This window comes from Bufo gargarizans, chromosome 4 (assembly GCF_014858855.1).
Source record: "Bufo gargarizans isolate SCDJY-AF-19 chromosome 4, ASM1485885v1, whole genome shotgun sequence".
Lineage (NCBI taxonomy): Eukaryota > Metazoa > Chordata > Amphibia > Anura > Bufonidae > Bufo > Bufo gargarizans.
This window is the reverse complement of record NC_058083.1, coordinates 232,833,118-232,855,165: the sequence shown is the minus strand read 5'-3', so window position 1 is coordinate 232,855,165 and position 22,048 is coordinate 232,833,118.

The window sequence follows — 22,048 nt, the reverse complement described above, 5'->3', positions numbered from 1 at the left end:
GCAGCTGTTGGTGGGCGATTCCATCATAAGAGGTGTGAAGTTTGAGGAGAATGGTGTTGTGAGATGTCTCCCTGGTGCTACCGCTAGCAGGGATAGACGACGGATCCTTAATATTGTTAGGCAAGCAAAGCAGGAAAGGGAAGTGGATGTTATTCTCCATCTTGGGACAAACGATTTGGCTTGCAATGAGGTTTCAAAGGTGAAAGAAGCTTTTCACACACTTGGAAAGGATATACGGGAGGTTGCATTAACTGTTTCATTCTCTGCAGTTTTGCCTGTGCATAACCTTTAGCATGACAGGAAGATGCACATTAAGGAATTCAATGTATGGCTTGGTGAATGGTGTCTGAACCAAGGGTTTGGCTTTGTGTCTCATGTTAGCTCTTGTTGGAATGGAAAAGAATTGTACAAGATAAGATGGTTTGCATCTTTCTCTCAAGGGAACGAATGTCCTCGGTGAACAGTTCCAGTATTTGCTAAGAAGCATTTAAACTAGGAAAGGGGGGCAAAAGAGTGATAATCCAGCAGTCCGACTACCCCCCGGAACAATGCCAGAAGAGGCCAGTAGCACTAAGGTTAAGAAATGACAAGCTCAGAGTCTTGTCTACAAATGCTTGCAGTCTAGGGAATAAGATCAATGAACTTGAGGCTATAATGGCATCTGAGAATATAGATGTAGTGGCTGTTACTGAGATGTGGTTCAAGTAATGACTGGGATATATCAATACCAGGGTTCTCTCTATACAGGAAAGACAGAGAAGGCAAGAAGGGGGAGGGGTGGCCCTGTATGTGAAAGATAGCATAAAATCCAATTTGATACAAGTTAGCGAGAACAATTTAGAGTCAGTTTGGGTTACCTTGCAGCTTGATAATCATAAGGTAATTCGTGTAGGTGTGATATATAGACCACGTAGCCATGTCAAAGAATTAGATGATCTACTAGTTGAGGAAATAGCTAAAATGACATTGAAGGGGGAAGTTATCATTATGGGAGACTTTAATCTTCCAGATGTAAACTGGAAAACCAAAATAGCTAGTTCTGCCAGGAGTACAGATATTCTAAATTCCCTACTGGGATTATCTCTACAGCAAGTAGTGGAGGAGCCAACCCGGAAAGAGGTCATTTTAGATTTAGTATTTACAAATGGGAATTTGGTATCTGATATTACTGTAAGGGAAAGCTTGGGATCTAGTGATCACCAGTCAGTGTGGTTTACTATAAGTACAGTGACTGAGTCACACCACACAAAAACAAAAGTTTTAGATTTTGAGAAAAACTGACTAAAATTAGATTAGTGGTATACAAGTCCCTATCAGACTGGAACAGTTTCATTGGAGAAATGGGACTACTTAAAAGTGGCACTATTGAAGGCAACAGAAAATTGGATTAGGCTTGTCAGTAAAAGCAAAAAAAAGGAAGAGACCACTGTGGTACTCAGCAGAAGTGGCCAAAATCATTAAAAACAAAAAGATAGCATTTAGGAATTATAAAACAAAACGAGGATGACAGGCAAATTTATAAGATTAGGCAGAGAGAGGCCAAACAAGTTATAAGAGCTTCTAAAGCACAGGCAGAAGAGAAATTAGCTCAGTCAGGGAAAAAAAGGCGATAAGGCATTCTTCAGATACATAAATGAAAAAAGGAAACTAAAACAAGGAATTACCAAATTAAAAACAAAAGAAGGACGGTATATGGAAGAAGATAAAAAACTAGCTGACTGCCTCAATGAATACTTCTGTTCAGTTTTTACAAAGGAAAATGAAGGAGAAGGACCTCAGTTAGGAAAGAAGACTAATGAATCTTTTGATGCATGTGTCTTTACAGAGGAAGAGGTTCTAAGTCAACTGTCTAAAATTAATGCAAATAATTCACAGGGGCCTGATGGGATACACCCAAAGCTATTAAAAGAGCTCAGTGGTGAACTAGCAAAACCATTAACAGATTTTTTTAACCAATCAACAGGAGTCGTCCCAGAAGATTGGAAATTAGCAAATGTTGTGCCCATTCACAAGAAAGGTAGTAGGGAGGAATCGGGCAACTATAGGCTAGTAAGCCTGACATCAATAGTGGGGAAATTAATGGAAACCATACTTAAGGAGAGGATTGTGGCACATCTAAAATCCCATGGGTTAAAAGATGAAAAACAGCATGGGTTTACTTCAGGGAGGTCATGTCAAACTAATCTTATAGATTTTTTTGATTGGGTGACTAAAATAATAGATGGAGGAGGTGCAGTAGACATCGCTTATCTTGACTTTAGTAAGGCTTTTGATACTGTCCCACATAGAAGGCTTATCAATCAACTGCAGTCTTTGGGCTTGGACTCCCATATTGTTGAATGGATTAGGCAGTGGCTGAGGGACAGGCAACAGAGGGTTGTTGTCAATGGAGTATATTCAGACCAAGGTCTTGTTACCAGTGGGGTACCTCAGGGATCTGTTCTGGGACCCATATTGTTTAATATATTTATCAGCGAAATTGCAGAAGGCCTCAATAGTAAGGTGTGTCTTTTTGCTGATGACACAAAGATTTGTAACAGGGTTGATGTTCCTGGAGGGATACACCAAATGGAAAAGGACTTAGGAAAACTAGAGGAATGGTCAAAAATCTGGCAACTAAAATTTAATGTTGATAAGTGCAAGATAATGCACCTGGGACGTAAAAACCCAAGAACAGAATATAAAATCAGTGATACAGTCCAAACCTCAGTATCTGAGGAAAGAGATTTAGGGATCATTATTTCAGAAGACTTAAAGGAAGGCAGACAATGTCATAGAGCAGCAGGAAATGCTAGCAGAATGCTTGGGTGTATAGGGAGAGGAATAACCAGTAGAAAGAGGGAGGTGCTCATGCCGCTCTACAGAGCACTAGTGAGACCTCATTTGGAGTATTGTGCTCAGTACTGGAGACCATATCTCCAGAAGGATATTGATACTTTGGAAACAGTTCAGAGAAGAGCTACTAAACTGGTACATGGATTGCAGTATGAAACTTGCCAGGAAAGATTAAAGGACCTTAACATGTATAGCTTGGAAGAAAGACGAGACAGAGGGGATATGATAGAAACTTTTAAATACATAAAGGGAATCAACAAGGTAAAAGAGGAGAGAATATTTAAAAGAAGAAAAACTGCTACAAGAGGACATAGTTTTAAATTAGAGGGGCAAAGGTTTAAAAGTAATATCAGGAAGCATTACTTTACTGAGAGAGTAGTGGATACATGGAATAGTCTCCCTGCAGAAGTGGTAGCTGCAAATACAGTGGAGGAGTTTAAGCATGCATGAGATAGGCATAAGGCCATCCTTCATATAAGATAGGGCCAGGGGCTATTCATAGTATTTAGTATATTGGGCAGACTAGATGGGCCAAATGGTTCTTATCTGTTGACACATTCTATGTTTCTATGTAAGATTTTCTAAAGGTAATTAACCTGTCTAATTATGTGTTGTCACCATCAAAAATATCAGTCCTTGAAAAGGGTTTAACTTTTTCCCCTTGTGTCCATTTTGATCATTTCACAGCAATAAAGGACTTGCATATATTTGCTCCTTCTTTACTTTCTAAAAGGTGGCACCATAAGGAGGAATATTCAGATCACTTCAGCACACACTGAGGAACAGGAGGCTTTGCAAACTCTTGAAGAACTGTTGGAAGAGGGTGAACAGGCCAGCAACATTGAGATACCTTCATCAATTAGATGTAAGTCTAAGACATTTCCCCCACTCTCCTTGTGTCATTCTATTGACATGTTAGTTAAAAGGCTTCTGTCACCCCCAAAACTCATTTTTGGGCATATTAAAATCCTTATTGGACGACTATTCCCAATACAGGGCTCTTACCTTGTTCTGTGGCTTGGTTTCACTAAAAATTGATCTTTTAAAATATGCAAATGACTTCACTACCAGCAAGTCGGGCGTCTACTTGCTGGTAGATGATTCTCCACAGTCCCTTTAGAGATCCTCGGGATATAAATTCAAAATACTAACTTGGTCACTGAGACCAAAAAATCCCTTTAGGGATCCCTATTAACAGTTAAAATATAACTTTATTATTAATGGTATAAACTCACAACATAAATTGGAAAAAGAACAAGGAATTTTAAAACTCTCAGTTGTAAAGAGGTATGAGGTACAAATAGATAGACCCGGCTGCCTAAATTTTGCAACCTTTTGTAACTATGTCTGTATTATGTGGCTAGATACAATGATGTCTATTTAATCATAGCGTAGCGGCTGTTTGTGTGCAGCAAACAGTCTTGAGATACACTTGGGATTCTCACTTAATATTTTATCACTTGTCCTGTGGGCTTGATTTTATTTTTTAATATTTATTTATTTATTATTATTTAGGGTGCCCTACAGAGAGCCTTTATTCCAGGCCTCCCTGACACAATTGTTGTTGAGCTGTAATTAACATGTTCTAGTGTATCCCCTGTTTGACTAGTTGGTGACAATGCTTCAAATGAACGGATAAGCTACAATGTTGCCCCTATTTATGACATAAGGGTCAATGTAGCCGTATTCCTGCACTCATTCAGTGCTTGGCGTTCCTCTCCCTGCTATGCAGGATGTCTGCCACTAGATGTTGCTGATCACACGTATCACTGCCTCACTAGACCTCGCTATGTTTCACTGACATCACGGTATCTATACACTAAATGTCCTCTCATTCAATAACAAACTGCCTAAAAACAGGATCGCATTCTCTACACCCCTCCCGACATGTTTCGCCGCTGTTGCGGCTTCGTCAGGGGATGCGGGGTATATGAACGCGCGCGCTCGTACTGACCTCCCTTTATACACTCCCTAGACCCGCCCCTCTAAGTAAAACAACCAATGGGATCCATGCACGTGACTTCGGGCCCGATGTCAGTTTGGTGACGTCTATTCCAAGCGCTTGTCCTTCACAGTCTCATGTTAATGACGTCTATTGCAAGCGTTTGTCCTTCACAGTCTCATGTTAATGACGTCCGGTCTCGCTTCACTGACGTCAGACAATGTTTACATAATTCAGCTAACATGGTATGAATGAGGATTTAACAATTAATGCCAGATACCTCACTCAATTATCACGGTGGTAGACTTCTTTTGTGCAAACAAGATCTATAGTTTCCACTGTATATACTAGTGAAGGTACAGACGTTGGTTGATTGTTCTAGTTAGTGATTCTAAATCAAATGATTTTAACCCACATGATCTGTCTCATTATTTTGAGGTGAATCAATATACCATTAACCATCTTTTGTTTATTATTTCACTATATTCGGTCAATCTTTTATGGGTATAATTTCGTTCCCTCTTATAGTAATTTAATTAATTTTGTTTATTTTTAGAATTATTATTGGTATTTATTATTTGTTTACACTTATATAGGTGGGTTAGGTAAATATATCATTCGGACAATAGTTGAAAAATAAAATTAAATGGGCCATGAGGTCCATTGGTGGCTACTGGGGGTGGGTACATTTCTGGAAATATCAGGGGGGGGGTTCATTATTCTTTGTTTCTTCTTCTGTTTTGTTATTATTTTTTGTTTAATAAATATTATTTTTATTTTTATTATTTCATGTGCTAGACGCGTCAGATGAAGGCTGTATATGAAAAGCCTTCATTCAGGCCTCCTGGGCTCAGGGTCTGTAGTCTTTGAATCCACCTGGCTTCTTCTTGTAGAAGTTTAATATCCAGGTTTCCGCTCCTAGGTCCCAGGGTCTTTTTTGTCAGTCCCCAAAATTTGAGCACTTCAGTATTTCCCCCATGGGCGTATGTAATATGCCTATATAGGGACGTATCCTTTCCTGTATTTATTGCACTAATGTGTCCGGATATTCTTCGCCTTAGTTCCTGTGTGGTTTTGCCAACATACAGTTTAGGGCAATTACACGATGCAATATAGATGATTCCGCTACTGCGGCAATTAAAATGCTCTCTGATTGTATATTCACGTCCATCTGAGGGGTTTCTGAATTTTTTTACTCTAGGTAAGTACTTACAAAATGTACAATTCCCACATGGGAAGGAGCCGACAATGCTGGATTTTAACCAGGTTTTGTTTGTTATTTCATTTGCAGGTAGAAAGCTATGAACCAATTTGTCCTTTAGATTTGGTCCCCTTCTGTATGTAACACTGGGATATGATGATAGAACTGGTCTTAATTCATCATCGCTGGTAAGTATCCTCCAGTGCTTTTTCAAGATTTTCATTATTTGTTGATTATTGCAGTCATATGTGCCAATACATCTTATCTTCTTTTCTTCATTTTTCTTCTTATGATCCTGGAATAGAAGATCTTCCCTCTTGATATTCTTAACACGATTAAAAGCTCTTTTCAGGCATTTCCCAGGATAGCCCCTATTTCTAAATCGGTTATATAGTTCATTGGCCTCCTTATTGAAGGATTCCTCCGTTGTGCAATTTCTTTTAGCTCTTAAATATTGCCCTACTGGTATTCCTCTCTTTAAGGCCGGTGGGTGCCAACTCGTCCAATGAAGGAGGCTATTAGTCGAAGTAGGTTTTCTATAGATATCAGTGAGGATTTGGCCTTCCGGATCTTTTTGGATTTTCAAGTCCAGAAAACATATTTGATTCGGATGTATTTCAAAGGTAAAGTGCATACCTATTTTATTATGGTTCAAAATCCCAACAAATGTGTGAAATAGTTCTTCCTCTCCCTCCCAGAATAACAGAACATCATCGATGAATCTCCCCCAAAATAAAATGTGATCAGTGAATTTTTCCATTTTGTCTGTGAATACTATAGTGTCCTCCCACCACCCCAAAAACAAATTAGCAAAAGTCGGTGCGCACGGCGTCCCCATAGCGGTACCCTTCATCTGCTGATAAAAGGTACCACTACAGAGAAAATAATTGTGACTTAAAATAAATTTAAGTAAGCATAATATAAATTCATTGTGTTCATAAAAATTAGTACTTTTAGTGTCTAAGAAATATTTTATAGCCTCTAGGCCCAAGATGTGATCAATATTACTGTAGAGAGCTTCTACATCCAGACTCGCCAAGTATGTAGACGAAGATAGAGAGATGCCCCTAATTTTGGCTAACACATCAGTCGTATCTTTTATATATGACGGTAAAGATGATACAAATGGTCTCAATTAGGGATGAGCGAACTCGAACTGTATAGTTCGGGTTCGTACCGAATTTTGGGGTGTCCGTGACACGGACCCGAACCCGGACATTTTCGTAAAAGTCCGGGTTCGGGTTCGGTGTTCGTCGCTTTCTTCGCGCTTTTGTGACGCTTTCTTGGCGCTTTTTGAAAGGCTGCAAAGCAGCCAATCAACAAGCGTCATACTACTTGCCCCAAGAGGCCATCACAGCCATGCCTACTATTGGCATGGCTGTGATTGGCCAGAGCACCATGTGACCCAGCCTCTATTTAAGCTGGAGTCACATAGCGCCGCCCGTCACTCTGCTCTGATTAGCGTAGGGAGAGGTTGCGGCTGCGACAGTAGGGCGAGATTAGGCAGATTAACTCCTCCAAAGGACTTGATTAACTGATCGATCTGCAGCTGTGGATCATTGAGCTGCTGATCCTCAATTGCTCACTGTTTTTAGGCTGCACAGACCGTTTGTCAGTCTCATTTTTCTGGGGTGATCGGCGGCCATTTTGTGTCTTGTGGTGCGCCAGCACAAGCTGCGACCAAGTGCATTTAACCCTCAATGGTGTGGTTGTTTTTTGGCTAAAGCCTACATCAGGGTGAAGCTGTCACACCAAGTGCATTTAACCAGCAATAGTCTGTTCATTTTTTGGCCATATACAAAATCAGGGGCAAGCTGCGCCTGTCACCAAGTGCATTTAACCCTCAATGGTGTGGTTGTTTTTTGGCTAAAGCCTACATCAGGGTGAAGCTGTCACACCAAGTGCATTTAACCAGCAATAGTCTGTTCATTTTTTGGCCATATACAAAATCAGGGGCAAGCTGCGCCTGTCACCAAGTGCATTTAACCCTCAATGGTGTGGTTGTTTTTTGGCTAAAGCCTACATCAGGGTGAAGCTGTCACACCAAGTGCATTTAACCAGCAATAGTCTGTTCATTTTTTGGCCATATACAAAATCAGGGGCAAGCTGCGCCTGTCACCAAGTGCATTTAACCCTCAATGGTGTGGTTGTTTTTTGGCTAAAGCCTACATCAGGGTGAAGCTGTCACACCAAGTGCATTTAACCAGCAATAGTCTGTTCATTTTTTGGCCATATCCCAGTCTAATTCTGTCACTAAATCCATACCGGTCACCCAGCGCCTAAATACTAGGCCTCAAATTTATATCCAGCTAAATCTGTCCCTAGTGCTGTAGCTGGGCGAGTTATTTAGTGTCCGTTCAAGCACATTTCTTGTTCTGGGTTGAAATACAATTCCCAATTTAGCAATTTCATAATTTAGTGGTTCCTGCTATATCAGAGCTATTTGAAATCTATCCCAAAAAGGGTATATAATATTGAAGGTGCACATTGGGTCATTCAGAATAACTTCACACACACCCGCTACTGTGTATTTCCAAGTCTAATTCTGTCACTAAACCCATACCTGTCACCCAGCGCCTAAATACTAGGCCTCAAATTTAAATCCCTCTAAATCTCTCGTTACCCACCGCTGTACTGTTGTTGCTGGGCAAGATATTTAGTGTCCGTCAAAGCACATTTTTTGTTCTGGGTTGAAGTACAATTCCCAATTTAGCAATTTCATAATTTAGTGGTTTCTGCTATATCAGAGCTATTTGAAATCTATCCCTAAAAGGGTATATAATATTCAAGGTGCACATAGGGTCATTCAGAATAACTTCACACACACGCTTCTGTGCATTTCCAAGTCTAATTCTGTCACTAAATCCATACCGGTGACCCAGCGCCTAAATACTAGGCCTCAAATTTAAATCCCTCTAAATCTCTCGTTACCCACCACTGTACTGTTGTTGCTGGGCAAGATATTTAGTGTCCGTCAAAGCACATTTTTTGTTCTGGGTTGAAGTACAATTCCCAATTTAGCAATTTCATAATTTAGTGGTTTCTGCTATATCAGAGCTATTTGAAATCTATCCCTAAAAGGGTATATAATATTGAAGGTGCACATAGGGTCATTCAGAATAACTTCACACACACGCTTCTGTGCATTTCCAAGTCTAATTCTGTCACTAAATCCATACCGGTGACCCAGCGCCTAAATACTAGGCCTCAAATTTAAATCCCTCTAAATCTCTCGTTACCCACCGCTGTACTGTTGTTGCTGGGCAAGATATTTAGTGTCCGTCAAAGCACATTTTTTGTTCTGGGTTGAAGTACAATTCCCAATTTAGCAATTTCATAATTTAGTGGTTTCTGCTATATCAGAGCTATTTGAAATCTATCCCTAAAAGGGTATATAATATTGAAGGTGCACATAGGGTCATTCAGAATAACTTCACACACACGCTTCTGTGCATTTCCAAGTCTAATTCTGTCACTAAATCCATACCGGTGACCCAGCGCCTAAATACTAGGCCTCAAATTTAAATCCCTCTAAATCTCTCGTTACCCACCGCTGTACTGTTGTTGCTGGGCAAGATATTTAGTGTCCGTCAAAGCACATTTTTTGTTCTGGGTTGAAGTACAATTCCCAATTTAGCAATTTCATAATTTAGTGGTTCCTGCTATATCAGAGCTATTTGAAATCTATCCCAAAAAGGGTATATAATATTGAAGGTGCACATTGGGTCATTCAGAATAACTTCACACACACCCGCTACTGTGTATTTCCAAGTCTAATTCTGTCACTAAACCCATACCTGTCACCCAGCGCCTAAATACTAGGCCTCAAATTTAAATCCCTCTAAATCTCTCGTTACCCACCGCTGTACTGTTGTTGCTGGGCAAGATATTTAGTGTCCGTCAAAGCACATTTTTTGTTCTGGGTTGAAGTACAATTCCCAATTTAGCAATTTCATAATTTAGTGGTTTCTGCTATATCAGAGCTATTTGAAATCTATCCCTAAAAGGGTATATAATATTGAAGGTGCACATAGGGTCATTCAGAATAACTTCACACACACGCTTCTGTGCATTTCCAAGTCTAATTCTGTCACTAAATCCATACCGGTGACCCAGCGCCTAAATACTAGGCCTCAAATTTAAATCCCTCTAAATCTCTCGTTACCCACCGCTGTACTGTTGTTGCTGGGCAAGATATTTAGTGTCCGTCAAAGCACATTTTTTGTTCTGGGTTGAAGTACAATTCCCAATTTAGCAATTTCATAATTTAGTGGTTCCTGCTATATCAGAGCTATTTGAAATCTATCCCAAAAAGGGTATATAATATTGAAGGTGCACATTGGGTCATTCAGAATAACTTCACACACACCCGCTACTGTGTATTTCCAAGTCTAATTCTGTCACTAAACCCATACCTGTCACCCAGCGCCTAAATACTAGGCCTCAAATTTAAATCCCTCTAAATCTCTCGTTACCGCTGTACTGTTGTAGCTGGGAAAGTTATTTAGTGCCCGTCAAAGCACATTTTTTGTTCTGGGTTGAAGTACAATTCCCAATTTAGCAATTTCATAATTTAGTGGTTCCTGCTATATCAGAGCTATTTGAAATCTATCCCAAAAAGGGTATATAATATTCAAGGTGCACATTGGGTCATTCAGAATAACTTCACACACACGCTTCTGTGCATTTCCAAGTCTAATTCTGTCACTAAATCCATACCGGTCACCCAGCGCCTAAATACTAGGCCTCAAATTTATATCCCGCTGAATTTGAATACAATACATTGGGCCAAATAATATATTTGTTGTTGTGGTGAACCATAACAATGAGAAAAACATCTAGTAAGGGACGCGGACGTGGACATGGTCGTGGTGGTGTTAGTGGACCCTCTGGTGCTGGGAGAGGACGTGGCCGTTCTGCCACATCCACACGTCCTAGTGTACCAACTACCTCAGGTCCCAGTAGCCGCCAGAATTTACAGCGATATATGGTGGGGCCCAATGCCGTTCTAAGGATGGTAAGGCCTGAGCAGGTACAGGCATTAGTCAATTGGGTGGCCGACAGTGGATCCAGCACGTTCACATTATCTCCCACCCAGTCTTCTGCAGAAAGCGCACAGATGGCGCCTGAAAACCAACCCCATCAGTCTGTCACATCACCCCCATGCATACCAGGGAAACTGTCTCAGCCTCAAGTTATGCAGCAGTCTCTTATGCTGTTTGAAGACTCCGCTGGCAGGGTTTCCCAAGGGCATCCACCTAGCCCTTCCCCAGCGGTGAAAGACATAGAATGCACTGACGCACAACCACTTATGTTTCCTGATGATGAGGACATGGGAATACCACCTCAGCATGTCTCTGATGATGACGAAACACAGGTGCCAACTGCTGCGTCTTTCTGCAGTGTGCAGACTGAACAGGAGGTCAGGGATCAAGACTGGGTGGAAGACGATGCAGGGGACGATGAGGTCCTAGACCCCACATGGAATGAAGGTCGTGCCACTGACTTTCACAGTTCGGAGGAAGAGGCAGTGGTGAGACCGAGCCAACAGCGTAGCAAAAGAGGGAGCAGTGGGCAAAAGCAGAACACCCGCCGCCAAGAGACTCCGCCTGCTACTGACCGCCGCCATCTGGGACCGAGCACCCCAAAGGCAGCTTCAAGGAGTTCCCTGGCATGGCACTTCTTCAAACAATGTGCTGACGACAAGACCCGAGTGGTTTGCACGCTGTGCCATCAGAGCCTGAAGCGAGGCATTAACGTTCTGAACCTGAGCACAACCTGCATGACCAGGCACCTGCATGCAAAGCATGAACTGCAGTGGAGTAAACACCTTAAAACCAAGGAAGTCACTCAGGCTCCCCCTGCTACCTCTTCTGCTGCTGCCGCCTCGGCCTATTCTGCTGCTGCCGCCTCGGCCTCTTCCTCCGCCTCTGGAGGAACGTTGGCACCTGCCGCCCAGCAAACAGGGGATGTACCACCAACACCACCACCACCACCTCCGTCACCAAGCGTCTCAACCATGTCACACGCCAGCGTTCAGCTCTCCATCTCACAAACATTTGATAGAAAGCGTAAATTCCCACCTAGCCACCCTCGATCCCTGGCCCTGAATGCCAGCATTTCTAAACTACTGGCCTATGAAATGCTGTCATTTAGGCTGGTGGACACAGACAGCTTCAAACAGCTCATGTCGCTTGCTGTCCCACAGTATGTTGTTCCCAGCCGGCACTACTTCTCCAAGAGAGCCGTGCCTTCCCTGCACAACCAAGTATCCGATAAAATCAAGTGTGCACTGCGCAACGCCATCTGTAGCAAGGTCCACCTAACCACAGATACGTGGACCAGTAAGCACGGCCAGGGACGCTATATCTCCCTAACTGCACACTGGGTAAATGTAGTGGCAGCTGGGCCCCAGGCGGAGAGCTGTTTGGCGCACGTCCTGCCGCCGCCAAGGATCGCAGGGCAACATTCTTTGCCTCCTGTTGCCACCTCCTCCTTCTCGGCTTCCTCCTCCTCTTCTTCCACCTGCTCATCCAGTCAGCCACACACCTTCACCACCAACTTCAGCACAGCCCGGGGTAAACGTCAGCAGGCCATTCTGAAACTCATATGTTTGGGGGACAGGCCCCACACCGCACAGGAGTTGTGGCGGGGTATTGAACAACAGACCGACGAGTGGTTGCTGCCGGTGAGCCTCAAGCCCGGCCTGGTGGTGTGTGATAATGGGCGAAATCTCGTTGCAGCTCTGGGACTAGCCAATTTGACGCACATCCCTTGCTTGGCGCATGTGCTGAATTTGGTGGTGCAGAAGTTCATTCACAACTACCCCGACATGTCAGAGCTGCTGCATAAAGTGCGGGCCGTCTGTTCGCGCTTCCGGCGTTCACATCCTGCCGCTGCTCGCCTGTCTGCGCTACAGCGTAACTTCGGCCTTCCCGCTCACCGCCTCATATGCGACGTGCCCACCAGGTGGAACTCCACCTTGCACATGCTGGACAGACTGTGCGAGCAGCAGCAGGCCATAGTGGAGTTTCAGCTGCAGCACGCACGGGTCAGTCGCACTACAGAACAGCACCACTTCACCACCAATGACTGGGCCTCCATGCGAGACCTGTGTGCCCTGTTGCGCTGTTTCGAGTACTCCACCAACATGGCCAGTGGCGATGACACCGTTATCAGCGTTACAATACCACTTCTATGTCTCCTTGAGAAAACACTTAGGGCGATGATGGAACAGGAGGTGGCCCAGGAGGAGGAGGAGGATGAGGAAGAGGGGTCATTTTTAGCACTTTCAGGCCAGTCTCTTCGAAGTGACTCAGAGGGAGGTTTTTTGCAACAGCAGAGGCCAGGTACAAATGTGGCCAGCCAGGGCCCACTACTGGAGGACGAGGAGGACGAGGATGAGGAGGAGGTGGAGGAGGATGAGGATGAAGCATGGTCACAGCGGGGTGGCACCCAACGCAGCTCGGGTCCATCACTGGTGCGTGGCTGGGGGGAAAGGCAGGACGATGACGATACGCCTCCCACAGAGGACAGCTTGTCCTTACCCCTGGGCAGCCTGGCACACATGAGCGACTACATGCTGCAGTGCCTGCGCAACGACAGCAGAGTTGCCCACATTTTAACCTGTGCGGACTACTGGGTTGCCACCCTGCTGGATCCACGCTACAAAGACAATGTGCCCACCTTACTTCCTGCACTGGAGCGTGATAGGAAGATGCGCGAGTACAAGCGCACGTTGGTAGACGCGCTACTGAGAGCATTCCCAAATGTCACAGGGGAACAAGTGGAAGCCCAAGGCCAAGGCAGAGGAGGAGCAAGAGGTCGCCAAGGCAGCTGTGTCACGGCCAGCTCCTCTGAGGGCAGGGTTAGCATGGCAGAGATGTGGAAAACTTTTGTCAACACGCCACAGCTAACTGCACCACCACCTGATACGCAACGTGTTAGCAGGAGGCAACATTTCACTAACATGGTGGAACAGTACGTGTGCACACCCCTCCACGTACTGACTGATGGTTCGGCCCCATTCAACTTCTGGGTCTCTAAATTGTCCACGTGGCCAGAGCTAGCCTTTTATGCCTTGGAGGTGCTGGCCTGCCCGGCAGCCAGCGTTTTGTCTGAACGTGTATTCAGCACGGCAGGGGGCGTCATTACAGACAAACGCAGCCGCCTGTCTACAGCCAATGTGGACAAGCTGACGTTCATAAAAATGAACCAGGCATGGATCCCACAGGACCTGTCCGTCCCTTGTCCAGATTAGACATTAACTACCTCCCCATAACCATATATTATTGGACTCCAGGGCACTTCCTCATTCAATCCTATTTTTATTTTCATTTTACCATTATATTGCGATGCTACCCAAAGTTGAATGAACCTCTCCTCTGCCTGTGTGCTAGGCCTAAATATATGCCAATGGACTGTTGCAGTGGTGGCTGACATGAAGCCTGATTCTCTGCTATGACATGCAGACTAATTCTCTGCTGACATGAAGCCAGATTGTCTGTTACGGGACCTCTCTCCTCTGCCTGGGTGCTGGGCCTAAATTTATGACAATGGACTGTTGCAGTGGTGGCTGACGTGAAGCCTGATTCTCTGCTATGACATGCAGACTGATTCTCTGCTGACATGAAGCCAGATCGTCTGTTACGGGACCTCTCTGCTCTGCCTGTGTGCTAGGCCTAAATATATGCCAATGGACTGTTGCAGTGGTGGGTGACGTGAAGCCTCATTCTCTGCTATGACATGCAGACTGATTCTCTGCTGACATGAAGCCAGATTGTCTGTTACGGGACCTCTCTGCTCTGCCTGTGTGCTAGGCCTAAATATATGCCAATGGACTGTTGCAGTGGTGGGTGACGTGAAGCCTCATTCTCTGCTATGACATGCAGACTGATTCTCTGCTGTCATGAAGCCAGATTGTCTGTTACGGGACCTCTCTGCTCTGCCTGTGTGCTAGGCCTAAATATATGCCAATGGACTGTTGCAGTGGTGGGTGACGTGAAGCCTCATTCTCTGCTATGACATGCAGACTGATTCTCTGCTGACATGAAGCCAGATTGTCTGTTACGGGACCTCTCTGCTCTGCCTGTGTGCTAGGCCTAAATATATGCCAATGGACTGTTGCAGTGGTGGGTGACGTGAAGCCTCATTCTCTGCTATGACATGCAGACTGATTCTCTGCTGTCATGAAGCCAGATTGTCTGTTACGGGACCTCTCTGCTCTGCCTGTGTGCTAGGCCTAAATATATGCCAATGGACTGTTGCAGTGGTGGGTGACGTGAAGCCTCATTCTCTGCTATGACATGCAGACTAATTCTCTGCTGACATGAAGACAGATTCTCTGTTACGGGACCTCTCTCCTCTGCCTGTGTGTGTGCTGGGCCTAAATATATGCCAATGGACTGTTGCAGTGGTGGCTGACGTGAAGCCTCATTCTCTGCTATGACATGCAGACTGATTCTCTGCTGACATGAAGCCAGATTCTCTGTTACGGGACCTCTCTCCTCTGCCTGTGTGTGTGCTGGGCCTAAATATATGCCAATGGACTGTTGCAGTGGTGGCTGACGTGAAGCCTCATTCTCTGCTATGACATGCAGACTGATTCTCTGCTGACATGAAGCCAGATTCTCTGTTACGGGACCTCTCTCCTCTGCCTGTGTGTGTGCTGGGCCTAAATATATGCCAATGGACTGTTGCAGTGGTGGCTGACGTGAAGCCTCATTCTCTGCTATGACATGCAGACTGATTCTCTGCTGACATGAAGCCAGATTCTCTGTTACGGGACCTCTCTCCTCTGCCTGTGTGTGTGCTGGGCCTAAATATATGCCAATGGACTGTTGCAGTGGTGGCTGACGTGAAGCCTCATTCTCTGCTATGACATGCAGACTGATTCTCTGCTGACATGAAGCCAGATTCTCTGTTACGGGACCTCTCTCCTCTGCCTGTGTGCTAGGCCTAAATATATGCCAATGGACTGTTGCAGTGGTGGCTGACGTGAAGCCTCATTCTCTGCTATGACATGCAGACTAATTCTCTGCTGACATGAAGACAGATTCTCTGTTACGGGACCTCTCTCCTCTGCCTGGGTGCCGGGGCCTAAATATCTGAGAATGGACTGTTCCAGTGGTGGGTGACGGGAAGCCAGATTCTCTGCTATGGAACCTCTCTCCAATTGATTTTGGTTAATTTTTATTTATTTAATTTTTATTTTAATTAATTTCCCTATCCACATTTGTTTGCAGGGGATTTACCTACATGTTGCTGCCTTTTGCAGCCCTCTAGCCCTTTCCTGGGCTGTTTTACAGCCGTTTTAGTGCCGAAAAGTTCGGGTCCCCATTGACTTCAATGGGGTTCGGGTTCGGGACGAAGTTCGGATCGGGTTCGGATCCCGAACCCGAACATTTCCGGGATGTTCGGCCGAACTTCTCGAACCCGAACATCCAGGTGTTCGCTCAACTCTAGTCTCAATATTTCGTCCACATACTCGCTGGCAGGTTGACTGAGAGAGTCATTACCGGACACTATAGGGCGCCCTGGTATTGGATTTTTTCCTTTGTGCACCTTGGGTAGTGCATAAAAGGTCGGGATTGTGGGGTTCTTGTTATATAGGAAATCAAATTCATCTTTTGATATGAGACCATTATCTTTAGCTGATTTTAAAATCTCTTTGAGATCTTCCAAGTATTTCCTAGTGGAGTTTTCATGTAGGACTTGATAGATGTCCTTATCCCGTAACAACCTGTCTACCATTTCTTCATATTCCTTTCTATTCTGAATTACTATATTTCCTCCCTTGTCACTAGGTTTAATAACTAGGTCTTTATTAGTTCTCAGTTCGTTCAGTGCATTGATTTCCTCCTCTGTTAAATTATCAGGGTTTGCATCTTTATTTATTTTTAACTTATTTATATCCTGTGATACTAGATGTACAAAAGTCTCAATTTTTTGGAATTGTGAGAAGGGAGGTGTTCATTTAGATCTTGGTTTCAGGTCTGTTAATGGGAGGGTGATATCAACATTATAACCCTCACTTTCCAGGTGTAGACTCTCCAGTATTTCTAAGGCTTGTTGTTCTTTTTGAATGAGTTTTCCAGTCTCATTATTTGTACTAGAAAACTGCTTGTGCAGTGCCATTTTGCGTGCGAAAAGGTTTATATCTTTAATCCAATTAAATTTATTAAATTCAGGTACTGGTGTGAATGTTAAACCTTTTTTCAATAAAGTGACTTGTGCTATTGTCAAAGACTGTGTTGAGAGGTTCACGATTTGGGTGGAGTTATCATTTTCCTTCCAAATTATTTGTTGCTGTATCCCCACTTCTCCCTGTCCCTCGGTTGGGCACTGTTGTGTCCTAAAAAAAGAGGGGCTATAGGTGGAACAGCAAAAATATTGGGTTGTGTTGTCGCAATTTGGCTCTGATTTTGCTGTAGTCCGGGATTTATACCACTTGCAGTCATTTGTCCAGATGTTATGGATGCTATATCCTGCGGGATCGAGGTGTCCAAAGATGTTTTGGGCCTTACTGAGGTTCCCATGGTCATCTTGTTCTGGCTTCCCATGTTTGCATTTGAGAAGGCAAAGCCACCCAAAAAGGATGATGCTCCATTTGATTGTGGTTGCAGACATTCTGATATTTTTTCTTTAGGATTACCAGTTTTTTTCTGATCTCTGAACCTATTATATCTCACCTTTCTTTTTGTACCGCCCCTATTTCTTGGGTCTTGGTTATTTACACTTTCGGTACCAGATGTATCAGATTCAGAAAAATCTGTGTATCTCGTATTTCTTAGCGGGTAATTCTGTTTGGTTTTCCAGTTATATATGCGATTATTATCGAAATCCAACTTATCACGGATATATTTTCTATGTTTTCTTTCTTTTATTTCCTCTTTTAGGGTTTCAAGGCTCTTCTGTAATCTGGATTCCTGATTTTTGAAGTCTGGATGTTGTTCAAAGGTAAGTATCTCTCTCACTTCCTGATTAAGTTGTTCCACTGTCCGTTCAAAGCTGCGCTTCTCATATTCGACCATATATCTCATGAGTCTCAAAGAGCTCTCAGTCTGTATCTCATCCCAACCCTTGACATATTCCAAATCTTCGGTATGGATGTTTGGTCTCAAGGTGTTTCTCAGACCCCTATATACAATTTTTTGGGATAAATATGTTTCAAGACTGGCTATTTCCCACCAGGATCGATAATACTGTTTGTATGTTCTACTAAGGTTTTTAAAGCCCGTCAATATGTCCGTACTGTTTAGGGGAATCGCCTGCTGCGAAAAAACCTGATTAGCTTCCAGATTAAATGTATCTTTACTTATGCCCTGTTCCAGAAAGCCTGCCATAGCACATATAATGTATATATGGAATATAATTTTCCACGTAGGGCTCACAAGTTGGGGGGTAACCCCTCTCGTATAAATGATTCTCCACAGTCCCTTTAGAGATCCTCGGGATATAAATTCAAAATACTAACTTGGTCACTGAGACCAAAAAATCCCTTTAGGGATCCCTATTAACAGTTAAAATATAACTTTATTATTAATGGTATAAACTCACAACATAGCCACCGCATCCTCCTTTCAAAAAAAAGCCCCCACCTCCTACTGATTGACAGGGCCAGGGAGCCCTCTCCTCCTCTGGCTGGCCCTGTCTGCAATTCAAATCCCGCTCCTGCACCTCATTCGGCGCAGGCGCTCTGAGAGAAGGACGCTCGCTTCCTCAGCACTTCCTCAGTGCGCCTGCGCCAATGACGTCTTCTCTTTCGGGTTTAGAGGTGACGTCATCGGCGCAGGCGCACTGAGGGAGTGCTGAGGAAGCGAGCGTCCTTCTCTCAGAGCGCCTGCACTGAATGAGGTGCAGGCGTGTGATTTGAAATGCTGACAGGGCCAGCCGGAGGAGGAGAGCGCTCCCTGGCCCTGTCAATCAGCAGGAGGAGGGGACGTTTATTTGAAAGGAGGATGCGGCGGCTACCAGCAAGTAGACGCCCTACTTGCTGGTAGTGAAGTCATTAGCATATTTTAAAAGATCGATTTTTTGTGAAACCAAGCCACAGAACAAGGTAAGAGCCCTATATAGGAAATAGTCGTCCAATAAGGATTTTAATATGCCCAAAAATGAAAAATGAGTTTTGGGGGGTGACAGAAGCCCTTAAAACTGGTCCCTGAGGAATTTACCACTATTTCGCCGACTATATCAAGGGACAACCTATGTACATCACAACCTTTGAGTTTGAAAAATTTGTCTAAATTACCAGATGTTGTCTTTAAACTCTCGGATAAGGGGGAAAATATTGTTGTGTGGCTCCACTCAATGTATGAGAAGTAGGCCTATAGACAACTAAGGGCTGTTTCACATGAGCGAGTCCATTGCGAGAATCACGCTCCGTGTGTGAGTGTGATCCTCCACTCTGGACTTGCAGGAGTGCATGGCATTATCATGATTTATAATGCTATGTCTCTCTGCATGGCCTTTTTTCCACAGAATCATAGTGACATAAAGCTGTCAGTATGATTCTGTATGATTCAGCCTTGGATGATTGTGTAATCTCCAAACCCTTACATGATGCCTTAATTGTGAGAAAACCTATGGTACCAACACTATATCTCCTACCGAAGATTCACAAGAATGGTAAGATCCCTCCAGGTAGGCCCATCATCTCTGGTAATGGTAATTTAACCGATAGAGTTGGACTCTAGCTAGATTCACAGCTTAAGGCCCCATGCACACGGCCGTTGTTTCACGGCCGTGTGTGGGCCGTGGAACCGCGGCCTGGATCCCTCCTGAGAGCAGGACCGCACGGCGTCACTGGTTGCTATGACGCCGTGCGCTCCCTGCTGCCGGCACAGTACAGTAATACAATGGTGAAACACGGCCGTGTGCATGGGGCCTAAGGATATGGTGGCAAATTTACTATTGTTCATTCAGGACACCACCGATTTGTTTCACATAAGATTGATGGTATTCATTTAAAGGATGACATGATACTGGTAACATGTGACGTAGAATCACTATATACCAGCATCAGACATCAGGATGGGATTCAGGCTGTTGATTACTTCTTGGAAAGGGAAAATGTGAACAAAGTCAAAAAGAGATTTTTGATTAATTTAATGGAGTTTGTTTTGACGCCTAATTTTTATGCAGCTCCAGGGGATGGCCCTATGCTAATTTGTTCCTGGGGCTGTGAGAGAAGGACCTGTTCCAGTCAGACCAATACCCATTGATGGGCCATTTTTTGGGCGCGGTACATCGGTGATGTACAGTATTTCTAATCTGGCAGGGCGATTCTTCACACTTACAGGCATTTTTACAATATTTAAAGGATAAAGGATTTTTTATTTATTTGCTAGTTTATTAGAGCTAGGCATGTATACCTGAGTTAGTATGTCAATGATTGCCAAAATATCTGTAATTACCTTATGATAACAGCTTTCATTAATGTCTCCTGTCCCTTTCCACTGCTCCCTTAAAAGACCGTTGCTATGGCTCATCTGTCTCCAGCTAGGAAGACAGAGGGGTGGCCCTTAACACTGCATGCCTGCATAAGGCTTCAGAGTGAGGAGGCGTGTCCAATAATCCAATCTGATTGGCTGGTAGGAAGCTGCTGGCTACAGAAGGTTTGGATGTGACCTGAGGGAATGCAGTTTTAGCTTCAGAGAACTGGCAGAGGAGCTATCTTGAGAAGATCCTCATAATGTATAATTCAAAACAGGTGCATTTCGTGTATAGATCCTCAGGGATCCCCTTCCTTCCCCTGAGGAAGCTATACGCGAAACGCGCTTCAGTGTTTTGAACCACACTGGTCAATATGTTTATTGTTATCAGTACTTCTTGAGGTCTATTTGATATTTATGGCACTTTGCACTTTAATATTAAGACTCCAATTCATTGGATGTTCATGCTGTCCTGTGTATCCAATGTTCTCCACTGGGAGTTTATGATGTTTACCATATGATGTGGATTCCATATTTCACTGGCTATACAGGACTGCCATGATTAATGGTCACCAAGGAGTCTGTATGAGTGATATGTAACTCATTGAATGTGGATCTTGTCATTCCTGTGTATAAATGCTGCCACTATTATTTTTTATTAATGTATTGTTTTATATGTATTGAATAAATTATCCCTCTGGTAACAGATCCGGTTGTTGCACAATATGCCACCGTGGGTCCTTCTATGGTGGCAAGAAGATCAAAAAAAAGTGGGACCATTTGGTGAAGAGCTTCTATACGAAAAGGATTCCTCAGATTTTTCCTGGAATTGGGAAACCAAAGTGGGGGTTCGTACTCTGTGGAAAGTGTATAGCCTGTCCCAATATGATAAGGGCTACAGAATTTTTGGAGGCTACTAGTGAGAAGATGTTTCAAATCACTCACCATTTGACATGCGTGTATCACGCAATATGTCCATGCCCGAAGGTATATGTGGGCCTTACTATAAGAGAGCTGAAGATTAGAGTACGGGAGCATGTCCGTGCTGTTACATTTGTCCTTGATCAAAGAGATGATTTGAAGCTGAATCCGGTCACCAGGCATTTTAAATTCCATCATGGTTTTGATCCAATGGGCCTAAGGATTCCGGCTATAGATTGTGTATTCATACAAAACAACACAACAGTAAAAAACTGTAGTCCGTGTATACCCCAAAAGATATTAATATAATATCAGCAGTCCAGATAAAGTAGCCGGTCCTCTCTCCTGTGTATATTATTAGAAAGAAATAGATTCTGGTCTGCGCTTCTCCCAGCAGAAAGTAGCCACTTGTGCACACAGGTACTTTGTTTCTCACAGGCAGATGCCCTCACTAGAGCGATTTTTGGTAGAAGATAAAATCCCCGAAGGTTTAAGATGGCAACTGCAGTTTAACTCAGATGATGAAGATGATCTGAGGGATTGGGAGTCATTTGTAGACTCCTGCGGTTTTAATGCCATGAGATTCATAATAGAAAGAGACATAAAAGCAAGCTGAAAATGCTGTGTAATAAAATTGAAGATATCAAATCCAAACTAGTGCCATATATGAATATGACTGATTATACTGATTTATCACAAAAATGCCAAAGAGAG